Here is a 9,231-nt window from a genome sequence, read left to right as displayed (position 1 = left end):
TACAACTTAACAAATGAACTTGGCAGGCCTTGCTTGTTTTACGATGAGCCCCCTAGCATACTTGTGCATTTGGACTAGACTTTACAAGACCCCCCTTTGCAAATGAAACTGGGTCGTTTGACATAAAAGAAATCAAAGTCACAGAGTAGCGTATCAGAGTCAGCAAGTGGGGGTGGTGTGCTGTGGCCAGCATGCGTAGATCCGGCTGCACGGTTGTAAGTGTGCAGAGCCTTCTGTATTTGTAGGCAAACCCAGAGCCCCTGATAGCCCCACCCCTCCCTTATTCTAGCTCCTGTCTCAGTGGCAAGCTGGGACCTCTGGGCCCGGCCCCTGTGCCATTTCAGACTGCTTGGTACTAAGCCATACACATGTCAAAATCTTTTAGGTGTCATTCAGTTGGAAAGCCCAGAGCTCTCTCTTAACAAGTGTGTCACTTCTCCCTCTGTGGCTTCTGCAATTCTTTAGGGAGAACCCCAAAAGCCCACGTCCCGGGCTAAGTGGTCTGCCATCCCCTGTTGGGGCCTATTTCGTTATGACTGAGCAGCAATTCTGAGTCAGTTGGAAAACCGTGGCTTAGCAGGCTGAGCACTGGATCAGACCTGTAATACCTGGGAGGCCCTGGACACATCTGCTGCTCTGCTCATCTGTAAGACGCATAAAAACCCTTCCTTTGCAGAGTTGTTCCAGAGACACAGTGAGGGATGGGCGTGAGAACGCGTCGGTGAGGAGACACCACTCTAAAAACATGCATCTTCCCGAGTCCAGGCTCTTGGCCGGACCTGGGAGGATAAAAATAGAAATGGCCCTGCTGAACTTGAGAGTCTTAAGAAGTGGCACAGGGGGGAGAGGTCCTAACACTCGTGAAGACCCAGCGCCTTCATCCTCAGAAGTCGCTACTCCTGGGGACAGGTGCAGAATGCAGCATTTGCCCGCCTGGGAACCTGGCAGAGGCACACTGGCCTCATGGGTCCACCCCGCCAGCAGCCCAGACATCACCTGAGCCTTGGAAACAGCCTGCCTTTTGCCACTGATCATGTAGGAACGGTCCCCTGAAGGCCACGCACTTCACAACAATGGTGAGAAAAATCCCAGAGTCAACCCCAAACTTGTGAGTCCTTTTCTTTAAAAAAAGCCTTTTGTTTAAGGTCCAAAGACGTGTGAGAATCACCTTAAGGCCTTAAGTGAGCCTGGCCTTCGATTTACTCCTGCTGCCTCCACTTTGCTGTTGAACCCTTTCCCCAGGGGCCTGAGTCTGTTCCTGCCGCAAAATTCCTCACAATCAGAGTTTAGCGAACAAACCGTGTGCCTTCTTTTTTTTTTTTTTCTTTTCACTGTGTGGTTGCCTCTCACTGGCGCCCCCAACTGGGGACCTGACGTGCAACCTAGTCATGTGCCCTGACTGGGAATCGAACCAGCGACACTTGGCTCGCAGGCCGACACTCAACGTGTGTCTTCTTGATGCGTCTAAGCTTCTCTGGTTGGATTCTAGAACACTGACAGCTTGCTTCCTTTAAGCACACATCCACAATTCCTAACATGGCCATCTCCCCTGGCAAAGAGGCTGCTGCCTGGATCATAGAGTCCCCGGGGCAGGCCGAGGTCATCACCTCCCAACGAAGGAACACTGCCGCACACCTCCAGCCAGCCACCTCCTGTGTGTGCTTATGGGGCTCTCCTCTGCCCCCGCTGAGCAGGCGCGCGGGCTCTGAGGTGCCAATGACCAACGACGACATGGAGATAAATGTGGAGGTCAAGTCCCTTGTCTCAGAGTCATCCAGATCAAGCCTGCCTTGGCCCGACTTTTGTCAGTGGAAGGTGTAGGAAAAGTCTACAGATCAGTCAAACTGAAGTACAGCCCTGGCCAGGTAGCTCAGTTAGTTAGAGCGTCGTCCCAGAACGCCAAGGTTGCAGGTTCAATCCCTGGTCAGGGCACGTATAAGAATCAGCTAATGAGTGTGTAGATAAGTGGAGCAACAAATTGATATTTCTCTCTCCCAAATCAGTAAGTGAAAAGAATTTTTTTAAACTATAGTATAGATTTCTGTATTTTAGGTATTCAAATTTACTTCTAGCTGATTTAATGGAGTGAGAAATAGCTTCGTCTTCACCAGCAATTTGCATGCTGAGAGGGTTTAGCTGTCAGAAATAAAGCAAAGCCTTCACGCAGAACACCTCCGAGTGACATGTGTGAACACACATGCCACACGTAGCTCAGCGTCCCTGCCTCAGAAGCCTGGAGATTTCTTCCAGGAGGACGGGAAACAAACTCAGGGGCCAAAAATGCATACAGAAGTATTTTATTTAACTTAAACCATGTAGTACTTTTAACTACTAGAAAAAAGCAGAGTAAGAGAAACTAAACTTGCCTTAGCTTCAGCCATTCAAAATAGACAAAGTTTCTTTTTTTCGTAATGTAAAGAATCCAGAGTATATCGCAATAACAGGAATAAGTTCTTAACAATGGAGAGTATACAAAAACATTTTGAAATTTTTTTTCCATCTACTGATTTTTTTTTTTTTATATATAAACAGAGGACATGTTTTTTAGGAAGAATTTATACACAGAAAATCATCTCATGTAACAAATTGACCTTATTAATTACCGTATTTTTTAAAATTTTCTTAAAAAACATTTTTTAAACAAGAAAACTGAGAAAATGCATTATCTGCGATGCATCCATTCCATCGCGCCTTCTGGTTTGATTTCATTTTTTAATTTTGTCCCAGAGGTAGACAAACTCTGGCAAACCTCTCACCCCGACCTCACCGGCTTCGAAAGCAGCCGGCGTTTTTGCCAAGCGTCTGTCCCACCTGTGGGTGTGTCTACGCAACGCGCAACATCCAAACGCAAAGTTGAAAACAGAAAACAAATTGTTTCTGGAACTTTCTCCCATGTTGTGCAAAACACCCACGTTTCCAACGATGGGGATTTTGTGGACTTGTGTCGACATGGCCCATAATCCATTGGGAGCTAGAGGAAATGGAGTCAATTTTTTTTTTAAATTTGTGTGTGTAGTTTTTATTACAAAGAACTTTGTTCTGTGTTAAAAAAATGTATCCTCGATGTTGCCTTAAAAACAAATATCCTCCTTCTTGTTATAACAAAGCATTGATTATGATATGAGGCATATAAGCAAACAATCTGCGTGCGCCAGAATTACCGCCTTTGGCGGTAAGTGTGGGCAGCGGTCACCGCGAACGCCGTTCGCTAAGCAATCCATCTTTCCGCCTCGAGGCCTGGCACAATGACGTGACAGCCACACCAAGCACACCAGACGCCCAAGGCTGGGCCTCCCTGGGCTGCACTCCTCTGCCGCTGCCTTGGCCAACGAGGTTCTCTCAGTCCATTAAAGTAGCTACATTCCAAAGGGAAATGACCAGTAGAAGATGATCCCCTTCCCAACCAGAGGGTTCTAAAAGGCCAAGATACTGAAGATACAGAACTACTCCTTAAATCGTCACCATTCCTTTGTTATAAACTAGGGCACAACGATTAGGGGTGAAGAGGGTTAGCCACGGCTTGGGTCAGGGAGAAATCCTTTTTTTGGCATATTGTAAAGCTGGCTAGTAAACAGGTGTCCTAAAAAAACAATGGATCACAAACACACATTTGCACACACAGAAAACAAGTGTCTTTAAATTATTTTCGGCGATTATAAACTACAAACATTTTATAAAATTATTCTATGTTCTTACAAAAATGCAATGAAACGTTTAATTAGTTCTTGTAAACCAGATTCTTCGTCAACTGACTACCCGTAATCTACTGGACTGAAGAGCCCTATTGAAAATGCTAATGTGTGATCAATTAAAACAATGTTTACCAGAACGATGTGGACACACAAACGTGGCCGTTCGGATGAGTGATCATGTTCTCGCTTAAACAAAATAAAACAAAACCCTAAAGTCATGCCCCAGAATTGACCACTGACGAATGCTATGTAGTTTGTGTCCTCGAACAATTTGTCTTAACTCCACAATAACAGTTTCCAATGTAGAACGTTAGGTTTATTTGTTGAAACCGAATGCCCCTGGGTGACCTGAGCCTTGATGTGGTCTGATACCTTCAAGAAACCATCAACTTCAAAACATGGCCCAACTTCTTCCAAGTCCTGTACCCTTCTGCTTGCAATTCTCTTCACATCCTGTCAGGACCCTTGTTAAAATGGTTCCTACTGCCTGCTCATTCCACTATCAAGGAGTGGTCATCATGCTTTTTTTCTAAATGACCGACCAGCCATCTGAGCTGGAGGCCAAAAATGAAACCCTCTGGCCTGTCCAAGGTCTGTATCTTCAGCATCTCTGGCAACAGAGAGGTTCAATCCAAACAACATCCGTTCTTGACATTCTCATTTGTACCGACTACGTCAGAGTCAACTGTCTGACTTCCATCACTGGTTCTTAAAAGAGTGGATCTCTGGTCCATATCTCCCAACACTGCTGAGCCCAATAAATGAAAAGACAGATAACAAACACAAAAGTAACAATAACAAGAAAACAAACCCCAAACCTTAAATGCATTACTGGGACTGCTACAATTGGGCAAGGCAGGGCTTGGGGGATTACTGTCAACTGCCAGGGGCCTGTGTTTTGGAAAGGAGTTGCCCTTGCTACTGGCCACCCTAGGAGGCCCTGGCAGTGACAGCTGAGGACCTTGGACCGAGCGTCCTAGCTGCCTCGCCCATTGAGCTAGTGTGGCCCTGCCACCAGAGCGGCCAGCATCGGGGACAGCCACCGGCCCGCAGCACCGCGCTGCTGAGAAAAGGGGCCTCGGTGGGACCGACGGGCCTAGGATTTGGCATCACACTTGGCTTTGAACTCTGTTATCCCAACCAAAACGCACCACTTCGCGCCAAGCATTTTGCCATCGGGAAGTTCCACAATAACTGCTGTTCTATTTTACCGAGCCACTCCTCCTACCATTGAAATGTCGTTCCGACTCACAAGGAACAGGCTGGAAGGAGAAGCCAGTGATGGCTGTGGACCCCCGACTTTTATCTTCCAAGGAGGAAGTTCATTCCAACTGTGTCAAACATCATGACACCCCATAAAGGAGACCTGGGTGGTCTGGGTCTCACCCGGCTCACATTCAACAACGTCTCGAGAACACACCAGCACCTGCCGCCTCGAGGAAGGGCTGGGTGTGAGGACGTGTTAATGCTCACGTCCACGCAATGCTGCGCCTCAGTGGTCCACGCCACTGCGCGCAGTGAGCTGCCGTCAGAGGCGGCTGCGTGGGAAATGCCACAACTCAGCTTGATTAGCATACAAAAGAGGAAAATCCAGAAGAGGTGGGGGGATCAGCACAAAGTCAGGCTAGAACTGTGGACAGATGGCGCCTCGGGAGAGTCCAGGTGGGTGGTTTGGTCCAGCAGAATAACTGCCCCATCACGCAAGCAAACCTTTCACTCCTACTTAAGTGCTTCTGCGGCATCTGTTACCATGGGCACTACTCTGTCAGTGTTTGCTTTCTACGTAAAGAAAAACCACCTACCCCAAACGAGAACAAAAGGACACCAATAACTCGGACAGTGGAAACGGAACTCTTAAACCAGCTGAATGATCTGTAGAAATCCAGTTGTGGAAACCGGAAGGTATGTGCAAAAGAGAAAAGAGGCCACTATTCCAAGGGGTCACCTACGGCGCGAGAGAAGAGAACCCTGATCCAACAGCACTTCTCAATGACCGTACGATCCCAGGGGACTTGGGAGGAGAGGCTTCTTCCTACCGCAGGGCAGAGGCCCCTGAGCTTAGCTACGGTACCAGAACTTTCAGGGAGCCGTCCCCACTTCGGGAGGCCCCACCACTTTGCCCAGATCAAATCACCAGCTGTCGGAATCAGGGGATGTGCCGTCCGTCCCTGTGAGCAGCAGCACAGAGGGACAGGGACAGAGGCACGGCCTGGCGGGAGGGGGGACACCCCAGAAGGAGGCATGGCGCTGACCACAGCCCCTCCAGCCTGCAAGTTTGGTACATCTTTGTTTTCCCCTGGGAGGGGGGAGGACATGAGGGTGGGGCGAACAGCCTGGGGAGGGGAAGGGGCCTTCTAGCCCTGCGTTCTGGGGGGGGGGGGGGGCCGCTGGGAGGTCAGCAGCCCCTGCCCCCCAGCAGGAGGCCTGGCGGGCAGAGCCTGAGCGCAGGCAGCACGGAACGGACCGCGCGTGCCTGCCTGGCGCTGGCCTCGTCCAGGGCGGCACGAGTGGCGCCCCACTGTGCCCTTCCGGGGAGCAGAGACGGTCTGCCCCTCGGCACGTCCTGCCCTCAAACCCCGGGGAACTGCGCAGTGACAGAGCCTGCCCGTGTTCTGTCTGCACAGAGCAGCTGGTTTCAAAGACAACCAGGTCTGCCGCCCCCTCCACCCCCAGCCGGGGGCGGACGGGGGCTGGGCCGGGAGGGGGAAATCCTGACACTTCACAACCTCTTAGGGAACCGAGTTAGAAGAAGAAGAAAAAAGCAACGCCAGATAAGACATCTCCGGAAAAGGAAAAGGCGAGCTGTTGGAAATGAGTGGAGAGGTGAGGAAGGGTTGCTCCGACCCCGGAATACAGCCGGCCCGGCCCTGTGTCACTGATGTGTGTGGCCTGTGAGTGGCTGAGGTTACCAGTGTCAACGGCATACTGTCGGGTGCTGAGAAATGTGAGATGTACTCTTTTTTGTATATACACATATAAAAAATAAGAGTGAGGTAGATAAATGCTTGAAAAAAAACCCAAAAAACCAAAAACTGTCCCATCTTACATGGACACACACACAAAACCCTTTTGTCAGTATTTAACTTCATAAGGGGGCTTCTCTACAGCGATTAAAACTGGAATCAGAAAATAAACAAAAACTCCTGCTGTACCTTCCTAAATTAACTTTTGACCTTTTTCTTAAAATTTTAAAGGGAAAAACGATGGCACAGAGGCTCGGGAAAACACCGGGGCTAAAACTGACAAGCCAAGAAGCACCAGGAGCTTTCTTCCAAGGAGAAAAGTTACTCACTCTCCGGTCACAACTAGCCATCATCACATCACGTTTGAGCTTTGTTCTTGTCATTTAAACGCTTCCCTCCCAGAAGCAACTCTGTGCTGTCCTCACTCTGGTGAGAGGTGCTAACAATGAAACAAAAGACCCCCGGGCCCCAAGGACCAGATTTCTGCCAAGGGGAACTGGCCACCAAGGGGAGGTGGTCAGGCCAGCACCAGAGCCCTGCTCCCCTGGGGGGAGCGGGGCCACCCCTGCTCAGCTCCGGCCTGTGCCACGGGGGTCCCCAGGGGGGTTTCTGCGTCTCAGGACAGGCAGGTCGGCCTCGAGGGCGAGTGGCAGAAGGCCACAAAAGGGGCCTCTGCACCACACTCAGCGGCCTCCTTGGACTCAGCCTCTGGCTGTTTTTTGTAGGATGGAAGGATTAAATCTCCACTTCAAAAAATAAAAATTAAAAAAGGAATCCAAAAGCCTAGTGTTTGCAGTTCAAACTGCTCTTGTACCCAAGAATTAAAAAAATAGAGATATGTGTGTCACAGCCCAAATGAAGGCCAGGGACAGAGAAGGGGGAGCTTTTCCACAGCGGTGACTGGAAATACTGAACGAGAATGTGCGAAGATGAACCTCTGTTGTCTGACCTGAGTGCGCATCCTGTCTTGCGCTGTAACAGACTCCAATGCTGTGTGAGGGCAGGCTGAGAAGGGGGCCCCTTCCGCCTCCTTCCCTCGCCAGCCTTGTGCCCACAGAGCCTACCGGTTCAAAGAGAGCTCACGGGGCCGGGGGAGCAGGGAGGGGAGGGTCGATTTATAAAAAGGCATCCAACAGTTCCTGGCAAATTATGTTCTGTAAGTATCAGTTACTGGGAAAGGAGGAAGAAAGTCACGCAGTCTAGTACAAAGCGTAAGAAGTTTCTTGGAGTGAGCAGAGAGGAAAGAGGGGTAGACCTGAAGAATTTCATAGAGTAAATCCACAAAGATAAAGAACGGAAAAAAAGAAAGAAAAATAGCAGCTTTCTTTGTTCTGTACAGACGTATAGATGAATATCTGAACCGTAAAAAAGTTACAAAAGTGACATTGAAGACGATGTGTATGCAAATGTTTCATGGCCTAACATAGAACTGCCAGACCCATGAAGAAGTCCTAGTAACAGAGAAAATGGCGACAAAGCTTAGGATGCTGGGATCCATGTACTGCTTTTCTTCTCACTGGGTGCTGCTGCTGGAATTGCTTTCCTCGCAAACCTGCAGGAGCAGTCGGGCTCAGTCCCCGGAAACCGCTCCTCACCTGTGTCCTGGGGCCGGGAGGGGCACTGGGGTGGGACAGGAGACTGGCATGGAGGTGACCTTTGCTCGGAGCCCACGTGCCAGGCTCTCCCTGTTTGCTGCAGAACGGCTGGAGCTAGGAGGCGGGATGGGGAGGTGGAGCAAGGAAGCCAAGTCAGCTCCTCCTCATCCTCTCTGACAGCAAGTCCCATCTGCCCAGTTCCCCCAATAATAACCTAGTCAAAAGCAAATTGACCTGTGTGGACACACGACTTGAAAAAAACGCCAGGGGACGATGAGCTGGAGGGCATCGCCAGCAAGGCTCTCACGGAAGTGACCGGAGACCGAGCTCGCCCCGTGCCTCTGGGGACCAGAGAACAAGCGCAGGGGCCGCGTGGGACAAAGTCCCGGGTTTTGGCAGAATTTGGCAGCATTAAAATGGTAACAACCTTGGGTGAACGATGGCCCTTGGTAAATTTCATGTGTCCCTAAAAAGGTTCAAGATACGGTTAAAAAAATGCCATCGCGACGTTTTTTTATAAAGACCTACGGTGACAGGCAGGTGGCTATGGAAGCAAGGTGGGACCACAGGGAGGGACAGTCTGATAAAAAGGGCGTCCCGGCTGGGCTTGTGGCACATGTTTTTCCCATCGTGAAGCAGAGAGAGACAGAGGGAGAGAGAGAGAGGACAGAGAGAGAGAGAAAGAGAGAGAGAGAGAGAGGAGACTCGATTCTCAAGTGTCCTGTTGCTATTAAGTGTTGTCATAAAGGTTCTTAAAGGCCCGTGTCAGTTAAGGGTTCGGGTAGGGCGATACGAAGCGGCTTGCATATTGCAAAAGGGAACACCCCAAGTGTGTTTACTGCAGAGAAGCCGTCTCCCGTGGGCAGCATGGCTGTTCTGGAGATCCAATGAGGTACAGGAGGCTGTGGACAGATGGTTAGAACCCGCCCCCCACCCGCCACACGCGCGCACGTGACTGCGCGGGACTCGGGGTCCCCCACA

Source organism: Furipterus horrens, unplaced genomic scaffold (genome assembly GCF_987537825.1).
Source record: "Furipterus horrens unplaced genomic scaffold, mFurHor1.1.pri manual_scaffold_16, whole genome shotgun sequence".
Classification (NCBI taxonomy): Eukaryota; Metazoa; Chordata; class Mammalia; order Chiroptera; family Furipteridae; genus Furipterus; species Furipterus horrens.
This window is presented reverse-complemented; position numbering follows the sequence as displayed.